General features: G+C 36.9%; 1 long non-coding RNA gene across 1 annotated transcript; it reads left to right on the forward strand.

Annotated features, from left to right (window-relative positions):
• On the forward strand, positions 1350-8922 carry LOC110267357. The gene is made up of 3 exons (XR_002354857.1): positions 1350-1484; positions 7326-7329; positions 8912-8922. It is a non-coding gene; the product is annotated as an uncharacterized LOC110267357 (long non-coding RNA).

The raw sequence follows: 16165 nt of genomic DNA on the forward strand, positions 1-16165 counted from the left end.
CGTTCTCTTTACACCCCTTTCGTGTTATTTTTCTATTTTCTGTCTGTTTTATTTTTTGTTTTGTTGCTCTAGTTGCATGATCATTTGCATTGATGTCTTTAAGTTGTAAAATGTTCCATATATCTCTCACCTTGCTTAAATAAAAATTTTTATTGAAAAAAATTGAGAGATGCATGAATTTCAAGTTTAAAATAAGATTAGTTTAATTAGTTGATGTGGTGTCATTTGCTTTTATTTTCTGAATGTATGATTAAACAGTGCATATTTGAAGTTGTAATTTTAGAATGTTGGCTCTTGAATGAATAAGGAAAAATAAAAAATATTATTGATAATCTGAAAAATCTAAAAATTGATTCTTGAAGCAAGAGAAACAGTAAAAAAGCAAAAAAAAAAAGGGCGTTCTGCAAAAGAAAGAAAAAAATGGCGAAAAGAAATAATAAAGCAGAAAAATCCATTACTGCCCAAAAATCCAGGAAAAGGAGGGCAGATTGAAAAATCCAGTAACCTTTTAAACCAAAAGGCAAGGGTAAAAGGACCCAAGGCTTTGAGCATCAGTGGATAGGAGGGTCCAAAGAAATAAAATCCTGGCCTAAGCAGCTAAACCAAGCTGTCCCTAACCATATGCTTGTGGCGTGAAGGTGTCAAGTGAAAAGCTTGAGACTGAGCGGTTAAAGTTATGGTCCAAAGCAAAAAGAGTGTGCTTAAGAACTCTGGACATCTCTATCTGGAGACTCTAGCAAAGTTGAGTCACAATCTGAAAATGTTCACCCAGTTAAAGTGTCTGTGGCATGAATGTATCCGGTGGTAATACTGGAAAAAAAGTGCTTAGGGTCACGGCCAAGACTCAGAAAGCTATGTTTGATGAACCCCAATTTTGTGGTTTATCTTGTGCTTAATTTAGGGGATTTTATCACCTTTTCTCACATTTATTCAATGAAATAGCATGGTTTTGTAATTCTCCCTAAATTTGTGCTTAAGTGTGAAAACATGCTTTTTAGGCCATTAAATTGGTAATTTTAATTCACCTTTGATTCCACTAGATGCCTTGATGTGTTTGTTAGTGAATTCAGGTTGAGAAGGCTAGGAATAGATCAAAGAAGTGAAGAGAAAAGCATGCAAAGTGTAGAATTCATGGAAAATCAAGGATTTGGAGTGCGTGGCATGACGCGCACGCGTGAATATGAGGTCGCCAGGCGACGCGTATGTGTGAGAAGGAAAACTCCAGACGACGCGTATGCGTGACCCATGCATACGCGTCATAGCTCGCACGTGACCCATGCATACGCGTCATAGCTCGCACGTGACCCCATTAAAGTTAATTCACTGGGGCAATTTTTGAGTTGCCCAGGCCTAAATCCAACTCGTTTCTGAGGCTATTTCATGCAGAATTCAAGCTTGGACAAAGGGTGGAGCAATTAGTTGTAGACTAAGAAGCATGTAGTTAGTTTATAGAGAGAGAAGCTCCCTCTTCTCTCTAGAATTAGGTTAGGATTAGGTAAAATTCTCTTAGATCTAGGTTTAATTCCTTGTTTTCATCTTGTCTTCTTTACAATTCCTTGTTGTATTATCTTAATTCTTCTCTTTTCTCATGTTAATTTCTCATTTTGGTTATTTTTATGTCTTGAACTCTTGTTAATTTCCATTCTCTTTAATGAAATTCTGAGGTATTTCATACTCAATGTGCTTTCCTTAGTTGTTGTTAATTTCGTGTATTGGATAGTAGTAGATCTCATTAATGAGCACCTTGTTGGATTTGGCTTTCATTTAATGCAATTTCATATTTGATGTTCTCCTATTGTTAATTGAGTTGTTGTTATTGTTTCCTTGCAATTGGGTGATTGTAAATTTACATTTCCTTGCAATTTATTATGCTTTCCCTTTATGCCTTCCAAGTGTTTGACAAAATGCTTAGTTGGATGTTAGAGTAGAGTTTTTGAGCATTCTTGGCTTGGAAGAAGGAATTAGGCAATCTTGAGTCATTAATACCTAACTTATGTTAGTGATCTAGAGTTATTAGTTAATATTGTTTCCATTGATACTAATCTTTTGCTAATTTAATTAGTAAGTTAGTTAGGACTTTTGGATTGAGATTAACTTGTCTTATTTGACTTTCTCTTATGTGAAGATAATATTATACCTTCATCCATGTTGGAGATGAAAAAATAAGATAAACTCTTGTTAATTATTGTGATTTGATGATTAATTAGTCTTATTTGACGTTCTCTCGTGTGAAGTTAACATTGTACTTTCTTTCATGTTGGAGATGACTAAATAGGATGAATTCTTGTTAATCATTGATGAATTCTTATTAATAGAAATTCTAGACCGACAATAGTTCTTGCATCAGTGTTCAAGAATCCAAATAAGCTTAACTAGGAGAGTCAATAATATCATCTGGATTCTAAGTTCCTAAAGATGCTAACATTCTGAGTTTCAATGGATAGTGAGATGCCAAAACTATTCAAAAGAAAAAAGCTACTATGTCCTGCTCATCTAATTTTAACTAAGCTTCATTTGAAACTTAGAAATTTATTGTATCTTAATTTTCCTTTTATCCTACTGTGTTTTTAGTTGCTTGGGGACAAGCAACGGTTTAAGTTTGGTGTTGTGATGAGCAGATATTTTATACGCTTTTTGACATCATTTTCATATAGTTTTTGGTAGTTTTTGTTTAGTTTTTATTAAATTTTTATAGGTTTTAGTGTTAAAATCACATTTTTGGATTCTAATATGAGTTTTTGTGTTTTTGGACAATTTTAGGTATTTTCTGGCTGAAATTGAGGAGCTGGAGTAGAAGTCAGATTCAGAGACAAAAAAAGCACTGCAGATGCTGTCCAAATCTGACCTGCTTGCATTTGTTAGAGCTTTTCTGGAGCTACCAAAATCCAAATGGAGCACTCTCAACGTCTTTGGAAAGCTGACTTTCAGAGCTTTCCAGCAAGATATAATCGTCCATACATTGCTTCGGATTAGAAGGCCCAAAACTGGCGTCCAATGCCAACTACCTGCCCCCTTCCAGACGTCCAGCGCCCAAAGAGCAGAGCCCAACATCCAAAGGCCCATAGTGGACCCCCTAGCTGGTGTTCCACATCCCAGAGAACTCATAGCACGTGGATCTCATCAAAGCTCAGCCCAAGCACTCACCAAGTGGGCCATAAAAGTGGATTTTAGCACTAAGTAGACTGTTTTACCCTTACTAGTCATTTGTTTAGTATTTAAGGGATTATATTCATGTTATTCAACGAGGAGAGGGGAGACTTTAGAACCTTTTACACCTCCCGAGGAGGGAGGTCTACCATATTTTTATTTTACCATTGTTTTTACTTCAGTATGAGTTTCTAAACCTCCTAGGTTGAGGGGAGGAGCCCTGCTGAGTCCTATGAATTAATAAAAGTATTTCTATTTCTTATTTGATCTGTGTTTAATCTATCTCTAAGACGTATATTCCGATCTTCATCGTGGTGAGCAGGATGATCTGACAAATTAGCTTTTTTCATCACATTAAGACGAACGTGCCTAACAAACACCCGCGTCTACTTGGGTTCGTATGAGTACCTGGAAGAAAAGCACGAGCCAACAGCTATGTTTATATATCTCTCAGACGGTCAATCCACGATTTCGTCGGGGACTTCTTGAGACACCAGTTTAGCCGATTTCCAGGGAGATTAGGGTCTCCGTCGTATAGGCTAGAATCAAGAAGCAGTGTTCTCTGATCCGAAAGATTCGACCTTGTCTGTGGCATTTTGAGTAGGATCGCCAAGAGAATGGACTGCTATGCGCTTCACCCTTCGTCAAATTGAGTAACCACGGCCAAAGGCCACGGCCATGTTCAGTCTGTAGTAAAGGAGATCAATGACCACGGCAATGGCTTTTATTACTTATGGCTTGCCATAGAAGAAGATCATTCACAAGCAAAGAATACAGTAGTACCAGAGTGACTTCAGAAAGACAAAGCAACTCCGACTCTCAACTCTATTCCTAGCATATAATTCCTAATAGTTAACTTCTTATGATTCTGCCTGACTAAGACCTGCAGGAAAACAATAGCTTGCTTCAAGCCATAATCCTCATGGGATCGACCCTGACTCGCTCAGGTATTACTTGGACGACCCAGTGGACTTGCTGGTACTGCTGCTGTACGAAATAGTGTGGGTTTTGCGTACGCGCGCACCAAGTTGCCATTATAGGTAGTTTTTCTTATCTTCTATACCCTTGTACATATTGGTTTGATTGATAGGTTTCTTTTTGAATTCATGTTTGATTAGAATAGTTGTTTTGAATTGCATTTTGCTTGAAGTGCAAGTTTTGGTTGTTCGTCTTTTAAAATTTTTCAAAAAAAAAAAACTAAAAAGATTTTTGTTAAATTTGAATTTTGGGTGCTTTAGAATGTATGTAGGTTAGGAGAGTGCCCTGTTTCTGCTTTATGCTTTAAAAAAAAAAAGAGGGCATCCACGCCTAAGCGTGGGCGACGTGTATGTGTCACTGGTCTTTGTCGCACACCCACGTGTGAGCGTGAGCGACGCGTACGCGTCGAAAGGCTAATGTTGGGACTCCTGGTACAAAAACTAGAGAGTTGCGCTAGAGTGGTGCTGCGTTTGTGCTGAGAGCATGATTGACGCCCATGCGTACGCGTAAATGACACGTCCGCATCACCTCTCTTTTCTACATCTCATGCGTACGCGTGGTCGATGCTTACATGTCACTTCCACTTTCTGCATTTCGCGCACGCGCATCATTCATGCATGCGCGTGACCTTCGCACCTTAGCTGCCCTGTTATTGTTCCTTCTTCTTCTCTCTTCTCTCCTTCTTTCTTTCTTCTTCTTCTCGCTTCCCTTCTTCTATTTCTTTTCTTCCCTTTCTTCTCTTCTATTTTCTTCTCACCTTTTTCATCATTTCTTTCTTATTTCTTCTTTTTATTTCTTCTTTTCCCTCTTTTTAAGTTTTCACTTCTCATTTTTTTCTCATTTTTCATTTTCTTTTGTGTGTTGCATTTCCTTATTTTCATTCATTGCATTTTTATTTTTTTATACCTTGTTCTTATTTTCTTTGCTAAGTTTCTTATTTCAACATTGGTGTTGAATTCTCATACTCAATTGTTGAGAATTTCTCGCATTATTTTGGTGCTTCGTGACTTATTTAGCATTAATTGTAATATTTGTTCCACACACAAGATTAGTGCTTTAGTCCTTCCTAACTCATTATTCCTTGTTTTTGTACGTCATTATCATCGAGTTAGGATGGGACCAAATGCTCTCATACTTATCACTAATCTTATTTGTGTCAATTCTTGCTTGAACTTGATGCTTCTGAGTGTTCTTTTCATGCCATTTACTTTTGCTTTGATTTCGCTCTTGCATCAAGTAGTAGTTGATATGCCATTCGCATACATTGCTCTCTCACTTACATGTTGTAGCTACCATGTAGTTGAGAACCCTACTCTTATTTGGCATTAGCCCCCGCCTATGTTCTATTTGCTTTGATATCTTTATTTTGGGCTTAATTTTCTTTCTTTTTCTCTCCTTTTAGGTTGGCCACCAAAAGGGAAAGGAAAAGCTTCTAAATAGGGGCAACAAACAAGTTCATCGGCACAATCTTTTAAAGGATGTCATCAGTTGTAGCAACCCATCCACCTTGCTCTTCTTTGCATTCACCGAGGACGGTGCAAATTTCTAAGTGTGGGTGATGACTGCGCATCATGTTAGGTTTTTCTATGCTTTTTCACATTAAAAGTTAATTAATCGTGCTTAATTATTAAGTGTTTTTATGCTTAAATCATATATTACTTTCATCTCTTTGATTTTGATCTATTTTATAGAAAACGATAGAGAAAAAAAAGCAAAAAGCACAAATTAAGCTCAAAAGAAGAAAAGAAGAATTTTTTGATACACTTTGAACTTGGAGCAAGTTTTTGGAACCTTAGGCCATGCTTTTAAAAGCATAGCCCATGATTAAATCATGGAAGCTTGGCGCTCTATTTTTCTCAAAGAACACTCTGTGTTTGGTGCATACGCAGAGGAGAAGCTCCGTTCTTCACCAAGAGCGCTTGCGATAAGAAGTGGGAAAAATTAGCTCGCGACACGTATGCGTATGGGACGCGTACGCGTGAAAATATATTTTGAAGAGTGATGCGTATGTGTGGAAAACGCTTACGCATGAAAGTGGCAATATTGAAGGGCCACACGTACGCGTGGAAAAGCGCTCTTGGCGTGAACGCTACGCTTTTCTCAAGAGCGCCAAAGGCGAAGTGTACGCATCACAAGTGACAAAAAGCTGAACGATGCGCACGCGTGGGTGACGCGTACACGTTGGTGCAACAGCGCTCCACTCTCCTCAAAAGCACTACGTTATCCTGGGAGCAGAATTCTAGTTCAATTAATCTCATTCCAAGCCCATTTAAACTAGAAGCAAGCAAGCCCACTCATATCACTCAATGAAGGCCACATGAATCATCTAGAATAGTTAATTTTCATTTGATTGTAATTTGTTTTCAATTTCATTTCAATTTGTAATTTAGGAAAGCCTATATAAAGGCCTTAGTTTCATAGAATTAAAAAGGCTAGATTCGGGACAGAGGGGGAGAGAGTGAATACCAATTTGGAATTTTGAGAATTGGGACTCCAAGGGGAGTGGGTCTTCGGACCCCTCCCCTCACACACTCTTCTCCCTTTTCTCTTCTTTTCTTTCTTAGTAGTAGTTTAGTTTTTAGTTTGTAATTTTCAGTTATGAATCTTGAATTGTCATTTTATGTTTTGAATCCTTGATCTTCATTGTTACTTTCATGCAATTTAGTTTTTGTTTGAGAGCAATGACCACTTAAATTCCCTCCGCATTTGGGAAAGGAGCTCTGTTTCAATTTTGATTGAATTGATGTTTATTTCTCCTTCTCTTCTTCATTCTATGTTCATACTTGGATATCTGTTAGAATCCTTGCAAGAGAGTTTTGTTCTTCAAAGATCCTTGGATATATTAGAATCCTAATGTGAACCTCTAGGGAGGGATTATAGGATTCAGTTTAAGCTCTCTTGGCATAATGAAGTTGATTCTTGATTTAGAGTTAGTACGTGACATATAACCCCTCTACTATTGGGGTCTTTGGATTTATGTAGTATGAGATTAGAAATCATATTTGTTTATCTAAGAAAGGGTTTTTGTGCTTCAAAGATTCAATCACCATTGAGAGAGGGATTGAGTCTATTAGAATTTCATGTGAGCCTCGAGAGTGGGATCATGGAATTCAGTTTGAGGCTCTTGTCTCATAATCTTCCTGATCAATACACTCTTAGCTGGTATGTGAGATGTAACCTCTTTGAGTGGAGGTCTTGAGGGTTGTGTGGCTTTTGGATTAGAAATTGAACTTCACCTCTTCTCATGAGCAATTAAATCAAGCGGTTGGCGATTGATTATGTGAAGAGAAATTAAATCACCAAGAGATTGGGGTTTAATTACTCAGTCTGCCATGGATCTATCTTACATGATTGAGAACGAATGAGACCCATTGATTCAAGATAAATCAACATCTCCAATCCCTTATGTTTGCCACCTTTACTTTCTATCATTTACTTTTTAGTATTTTACTTTCTAGCAATTTATTTCCTTGTACTTTTACTTTCCAGTACTTTATTTTCCTGCACTTTCTTTTATGTTCTTTACTTTCTTGCACTTTTACTTTCCAGCACTTTATATTCATGTCATTTACTTTCCTTGCACTATATTGATTTCTTTCAATTTCTAGCCATTTACATTCCTTGTTTATTTATCGCTCCAATATGAACCGTCTAACTAGGATAATCAACTAACTATTGATTGCTTAATCCTTTAATCCTCGTGGGATCGACCTGACTCTAACTGAGTTTTATTACTTGATACGACCCGATATACTTGCCGGTAGTTATACGTGAAATTAAATTTTTACGTATCAGTGGGGAGGTCGAGGACAAACCTCCATGGGTAACAATTTCCTTTTCCAATACCAATTCTTAATTTTCTTTGTTAGTTAGTTGTTGCATTGCATGATAGGTTGCATGTTAGTTAGAATTTGTACATATTTTTACCACTTCTTTTTATGATAGGACTACTTAGTTGAGGTGATGATTTCCCTTCCAAGAAAACTGTTTTAAGGCACCCTACCAATTTGAAAAAAAAAATTTGTGTTGAACTTGCTTGAAGAATTTACTTTGGAACATGATTTTTGAGCTAAGAACACATAAGTATGTGAGTTTTGAGCCTTATCGTTTGGTTACATCATATAACCACTTATTTCCATTCTTGTGTGTATTATTCTCTTTCTATGATTGTAATCCTTGATTTGTTTGATTCTTTATGTCCATTATTCCATGTATACATGCATTTATATGATTGAGGCCATCGTTTCATTTAGCTTACTTACCCAAATGGCCTACCTTTCATCAACCATTGTTAGCCAATTTTGACCCTATTTAATCCCTTTTGTTCTTAATTTTAGCACATCACTACCCCTAAGTGAAAAATAAATGTCCCTTAATTTGGATCTTTGATTAGCTTAGGCTAGAGAGGGTGTGTACCATTTGGGTATAGGGAACTTGGGAACATTGGTTGAGGTAAAAGTGTGTTTTTATATTTTTATTGAAGATTTTAGGAATTGGGTACATAAATACCTAAAACCATATGCATTAATATGTTTGTATATACTTTAAAGAAAAAAATGATAAAGAAAAAATAAAAAAGAAAAAAAATATACAAAAGAAAAAAAAAAGAGAAAAAAAGAAAAGCAATAAAAAGGGGACAAATATGCCCCAAAGCAAAGTAATAATAACAATGCATATGGAATGTGAATTAAAGAGAATGCATGAGTATGTGAGAAAAGTGGGAATAAATGGGTAGTTATGTGGTGTATTATAATTGTTGTAGGTTGTTATATGTGTTTGATGAGAGCTTAGGTTAATCAAAGATGCCAATTTCAAGCTCACTTAACCATATGCATCCCTACCTTTAGCCTAGCCCCATTACAACCTATGAATAAGTCCTCATGATAAATGTATGCATGCATTGAATAATTGTTGATTGTTAGATGAAAAATAAATCTTAGAAAGCATGATTTGAAGAGAATTGAGTGAATCAACCATATACACTTGAACGACTAGAGCGGATACACTTCCGGTGAGGGTTTGATGCTCAATTCCTTGTTCCTGGCTTTCATGAGCTTTCTTCTTGCAAGTCTATTTGAACTTCAATTTTTACATTTGAATTGGTGGGATTCATGAATGGTTATATGATCTTAGCCCTACTTGTTCATATATGCTCTTGGAGATTGATTTACTTTTAACCAAGTAGGTAGAAGCATCTTGTATTTAGTTGGATTTATATAGGTAGGTGCATATAGTTTATTTGCATTGAATAAATGTTCATACCCATTTTCTTGTCTTTCTTGGTTTAGCATGAGGACATGCTTATTAAAGTGTGCGGAGGTTTGATAAACTCCAATTTTGTGGTTTATCTTGTGTTGATTTTAGGGGATTTCACTACAAGAAAAAAGGTATATGGCCACACTTTTTTCTTGCTACGCTTTAAAAGCGTGGCCAAAAGTAGTCAATGGCCACGCTTTTATGAGGGTAGTGACTGAATAGAGATTTGGCCACGTTTTTCCTTGCTAAGCTTTAAAAGCGTAGCGAAAAGGGTCAATGGCCACGCTTTTATGAGGGTGGCAATTGATTCAAGATTTGGCCATGCTTTTTTTTCTACGCTCAAAAAGCGTAGCCATAGAGAAAAACAGGCACGCTTTTAAAGCATGGCCATTTCCTCCAATTGAAGTGTGCCCAAAAGGTTCCCCAAAGAAAAAAATTTTTAGAAAGCTCCGTTCGAAATTACTAAGTTACAATTGCAATACACCATTTACTCTTCCAAACTATAGCTTTCCCCTTCTTTGAATTGCACTAGCTCATTCAGATCAGAGAACTCTAAGCCCTCCATGCACGAAGTGATGATTGCTCCTAACACTAACCTTGTCTTCATTGTGCCTCCCCCAACCCACTCTTTATTGTGCCTCACGAAGAACCCCCTAATCGCGATGAAGAACATCATATCGAAGAACCCTAACCTCTCTTCATTGTGTACTCTGCGAAGAACGTCGCCGACGCGCGTGATGCTTCCGTCGGCAATCCCTCTTCTAGCACCCGTAACCCTCCTTTGAGCTTCGTGTGATGGCCCTCTGGACAACCACCCCAGCTTTGTCACTATCACCTCCAATCACCGCTACGGTGCTACTGCACCTTCACCTTCGTCGCCGCGCCTCTCGCTGAATCCACCAGCTCTCTGTCTCTGCTTCGCTCGCGATTCTATCACGAGCTCGCCTCCACGACTCAAGCGCTTACTCCCTCTCATCGCACAAGCCTTCGACATCTCGAACTTCTTCCCTCAAGTTTAACATCCATTTCTTACTCTAAATGCCACAAATTCAATGCGATTTTGTTGACCTTTATTGGGAGCAGAAATTTAGAATTAAGATACAGGGATTTTAGAAGATGAAAACTGTTCATTTCTTTGTTTAATTGTGATCCATTTTTTCTTGTTTTCTAGCTGTATTTCGGTTCAGTATTGTTATGCTTGCCATTTGTTTGATGAATTTCCTGAGAGAGATGGAAAAAAGTGGAACTTGATTTCTGTGTTTCCTATTTCCAATTCACAAGATTTACGTAATTTTCCTCTTGGATTGCTTATGAAATTGGGTGTAAGCAGTTAGTTTTCTCAGATTGTTAATGCTGTACAATTTCTAAAATCTACCATTTTTCACAGTGGCGGAAAAAAACATATGGACGAGTTAGTTATAATCCTATTCTAGGCTTTGAAAATGATGTCTACATCATTGCCAGCATATCATATACTTCATTGCGAATTCATCTTCCAGTAGATTAGTATTTTCTATCCAGTCTTTCCACCTGGCTGAAGGAGAACTTGGGGGAACACATTCCCTTGATGCTTTGAGATCACTCAATTTATATCTTATTTCGGCAAACTGTTGCTCAACTTTAGTTTTCCAAATTGCAATTCACCAACTTGGAGCTACTTTGCATGCTTATTGTGATCATTAATTATTATAGACTGCAGAGAGGGTAATGTTTGCATTGTAGAGTTTATACTTTATACCATGTTTACTGTGCTAAGATCTTATTTGGAGTGAGGTTAGTATTTGTTATGCTGCTCAAACATTTTCGATTATGCCAAGCTTATTCCTTGTTATGCATGTTAATTACCTTGACTTTTATTCTATTGCTTTACTTCCAGTTTCTCCTTCTAATATATACCATATTTCCTCCTACTTTTGTATGAACAGCATGCATATACTATGTAGTGTACTGTTCTCATAACAAATTATATTAAGGTTGATTGTAGACAATTCAGGTTATAAATATTTGGATAGTTGTTCTTTGTCTCGGGTAATATCTCTTTTGATTCAACATTGGTGAGTGAAATTATATCCTAAATTAGGAACTAGGAGGATCAAATTGAGTTAGATGGAAAAGTAATTGAATTGAGTTACCGCATCTTGTATGGGTTCTATTCCCAGGTGGCAATTGCTGAGAGGAAGCGTAGAGAGAAGCTCAGCCAGCGCTTCATTATTTTATTCGCCCTTGTTCCTGGTATAATGTTTCATTTTAATTAAATAAGCATGACTAGTAATTTTATTATTTTCAAGGCATTTTTTTTAGTTTATAAGTTTTTGTTAGATTAGAATTTCCAGTATTTATCTTTTTCTTTTGTAATCACCATCTGATTGTTTGTGTCATTTATTTCTAGGTCTTAGTTTCCTACTTGCATTATGTAGTGTTAATTGCTACTGTTCTCTCTTCCATTATATTCAACTTGAATTTCTCAATTTAGATATCTGAATTATGTACTTTTTTTTAAATATTTTGTACTATGTGAACCATTGTTTATTATTTTGCTGTGTTGAATTTCTTTTGCTATACACTGCAGCCTGTGGAAGTTTCAAAAGAAAGCAGTTCTAGTTCAGATGACAGTGATGAAGTAGAAGAAAAACCTTCTAAAACTCCTCAGAAAAGTGTAAGTATTTCGATTTGTATTTTAATATCGTTGTTTGAAGACTTATTTTGCTTTGTCTTGTGATTGTGCACTAAATGTATTTTTCTCTTGTGAAACAGGCTAAGGATGTCGAGATGGTTGTTTCAATTTCAACAATTCCTTCCAGAAAGGTGATCAGCGTCAAACTAGTCAAACTATATACATAAGGGGTTTTGATAAATCTCTTGGAGAAGAGGTAATTTTATTTCTATCATGTCTGCTGCTGCTTCCCTTGCATGTATTTCTTTTTGCAATTCATATTTGAATACTGCCAAAATTGTGGTTGCAGATAAGAGCTAGCCTAAATGAGCATTTTGATTCCTGCAGGGAGATCTCGAGGGTGTCAGTCCAAAAAGATTTCGAGTCTAGAGGTCCTAAATGGTTTGTTTCTTCTTCAAATCCTTTTTCTTTTTTGTTTATTTTTAGTGTGAAAGATTTGCTATTTTATTTTTTGTGTATCCTTTTGTTTCTCAAGTTGGATTCTCAAAATGATTGTGTTACGTGTTGCTTTAAGTTTAGCAAATTGACACCAGGTGTAATTTACAGTTTTGCCTACATCGACTTCAAGGATTCTTCTAGCATGAAGAAAGCTCTAAAACTCAAATAAAACTGAACTTGCTGGTGGTTATTACCTCTCAGTTGAAGATAGTGTTTATTATTAATTTTGATAGTGTTTATTCTTAATTCGACAGAGTGTGGCGTTGGCTTTGATATGATAATTAACTAAAAGTTTGATTTCTTTATCCATTTATTTAATATTAATTTTTATTATTTATAGCTTGAGAATGAGGACATGCTCGATCTACTTTCTATTGATGATGATGATGAAGAGCAGTGCATTCAAATACCATGTTGATTTTTGGTTATCACTACTAGTATTTAATAGGTTATGGTGGTTGATGCTGAGGCATACACCTATGATGATGAGGTCATCAAGAAAGCTAAGGCAATAGGGAAGCCCGAAAATGCTGAAGAAGAAGCTACTATGGAAACTACTAGAGCCATAAAACATCATCAAGAAAGCTGAAGCAACGGGGAAGCCCAAAAATCCTGAAGAAGAAGCTACTGTGAAAACTACCAGAGCCATAAAAGCTTCTCAATTGTTGCTAAATGCCATTGAAATCCTGAAGAAGAAGCTGGATGCATGTTCTACGTCTTTGAGCACATAGTGGAGGCTGATGATTAGTTTGGTGAATTGGATGTACATATGTGAGGAGGTTGATCAAAATTATTGTTAGATAGGATGGAAAAGTTATTGGAATTGTAATTCATGTCTTAGGAATACATTGTGTAGTTGTTATCATTTTGATTTCTTATATTTTGTTATACTGTCATGTGATTAAACATTTTTTTTGTGACAAGTTTATTTATGTTGGATTAGTGGATTTAAAATTATTGGCCACTGTCTAAATTTAAAAATTATCTATTAATTTTTAAGGTTTTATTACAAAGATTAAAAAAGATTAAAAAAAACTATACGTTACTGAACAAAGTTTTTGCCACGCTTTAAAAGCGTAGCCATATTGTACAACAGTCATCAATTGCCTCGCTTTAAAAGTGTAACTGTATGTCTTGCTAATGGCATGCTTTAAAAGCGTAGCTGTATCTCTCTATTGGCACGTTTTAAAAGCATAGCCATATGACTCTCTATTGGCATGCTTTAAAAGCGTATCCATATCTTGCTATTGCAACGCTTTTAAAGCATGGCGATCTTTAAAAGCGTGGCAAAAAATAGTGTGGCGATAGGTCACCAAAAGCCTGGCGGTAGAGCAACTGGCACCCTTGCAGTTGTGACCCTTTTCAAAAGTGTGCCCGTAGCTCAAAAAGCGTGTTAAAAAGCTATCACTACGCTTTTTTTACTTTTTACCACGCTTTAAAAGTGTCGCAAATGTTTTTTTGTAGTGTTTTATCTAGTTTTCTCACATTTATTCAACGAAATAGCATGGTTTTGTGAATTTCTCCTAATTTGTGCTTAAGAGTAAAAACATGCTTTTTAGGCCTTTAAATCGCTAATTTTAATTCACTTTAATTCCATTCGATGCCTTGATATGTGTGTTACGTGATTTCAGGATTAGAAGGAAAATATTGGGTTGAAGGAATGAAGAAAAAGCATGCCAAAATGGAGAATTCATGAAGAAATGAGGATTTGCTAAACTCAAGGTCACGCGCACGTGTCACCCACGCGTACGCGTGAGAAGAAGATTCGCCAGCGACGTGCACGCATCACCCACGCACACGCGTGAAGTGTATTTTTGCAATACGACGCGTACGCGTGACAAGCTGCACATGACTTCACTAAAGGCAAGACACTGGGGGCGATTTCTGAGCTCAAGGAGGCCCAAATCCAACTAATTTCTGATGCTTTTGAACCTAAGGATTGCAAGGGAATGAGGGGGGAGCAATCATAGTATAGTTTTCGTCATGTTGTAGGTTAGAATTCTAGAGAGAGAAGTGCTCCCTTCTCTCTAGAATTTAGGGTTGTTTAGGTTAAACTTTCTAGATCCAAGTTTCAATTCTTGTTTTGATTTAGTTTTCCCTTTTAATTCCTTGTTATTACACATTTGCTCTTCTAGTTCTTGTTAATTTCCCTTTCATGTCATTTTTATGTTGATACACTCTTGTTGATTTTAATTTCCTTTTAATGCAATTTTATATTTCTCTGTCTCATGATGTTTACCTTACTTGCTATTGTTGATTTCTTGCTTGTGTTAGTTATGGGTCTCATTAATTCTTGCATTTTGTGATGTTTACTTTTATTTCACACTAGGTATTTGTTAAAATGTTTTCACTAGTTTTAGAGTAGTTTTCTTTACTCTTGGCCTAGGATAAGGGAATTGAGTGACCTTGAGTCATTGGGTCTCATTGAATTTGTGATTTGAGAACCCTTAGTGGTCAATTTGATAACCATTGACACTAGCCTACTACTAAGTCAATTAGTAGCTAGGTTAGGACTTATGGATTGATGTTGATCAAGTCTATTTGACGTACTTCAATCTTGAAGTAGACATTGTACGTACTTCAAGCATAGAAGTAGACTAAATGGGTTGGTCCCTCATAATTGTCAATACATAGTGTGTAGACAAGGATGGGTGATCTCAATTCCTATGCCTAGCCAAGAGTTCTTCCCTATTCTTTATTAGTTCTTGTTATTTACTTTCTTGTTATTTACTTTTCTTGCCAACTACAAATCAAACCCCATTATTCCTTCATAGCCAATAATTGATCACTTCATTGCAATTTCTTGTGACACGACCCGAGGTTTGAATACTTTGCTAAATTCTCATTGGGGTTTGTACATGTGACAACCAAAATATTTAAAATTTGATGTGAGGATCGATTATCGGTTTAGACTATGCTCACAACAAAATTATTTTGTTAAATTCTGAACCGGTATAAATCCTCACCTATCACTGAGGCCGAACCTGAAGCGAGTAATCTGGCATTGAACGCCAGTAAGGAAGTCCTTACTAGGCGTTCAACGCCCATAGAAGCACCATTACTGGTGTTGAAGGCCAGTAAGGAAGACCTAACTGGGCGTTCAACGCCCAGCAAGCCACCATCATTGGCGTTGAACGCCAGTAAGGAGGTCCTTATTGGGCATTCAACACCCAAAAAGCCACCATCACTGGCGTTGAATGCCAGTAAGGAGGTCCTTACTGGGTGTTCAACGCCCAAAAAGCCACCATCACTGGCGTTGAACGCCAAGGCAGCACAAAAGCTCGCGTTGAACGCCAGTGAAGGTATTCAAGCTGGGCATTCAACGCACAAAAAAACACAAGTCCTGGCGTTGAACACCACAATGGGAATAGTTGGCAACCGCAAGCCCACTGAGAACTTCCCTATTAAAGAACTAAAGGAACCAAAGGTTCATGAGGAGCCCATTGAAGTTCCCTTAAATACAAGGTTAAAATTTTTAGAATCTGAAGAGTACTCCTCCTCTGATGAGGAAGAGGAAACTAGGGGGAGCAAGTTGTCTGGTACCTAGGAATTCAGATGAACCTGAATGCCAAGTTGTTTGGCACAGAACCATTGGAGAAAAAACCTCCAGTTCTCACCAAGGAACTCAATGCCTTGGTTCAGTAGAAACTACCTCAGAAGCTGCTAAATACC

The sequence above is a fragment of the Arachis ipaensis genome, chromosome B09, assembly GCF_000816755.2.
Source record: "Arachis ipaensis cultivar K30076 chromosome B09, Araip1.1, whole genome shotgun sequence".
NCBI classification, from domain to species: Eukaryota; Viridiplantae; Streptophyta; class Magnoliopsida; order Fabales; family Fabaceae; genus Arachis; species Arachis ipaensis.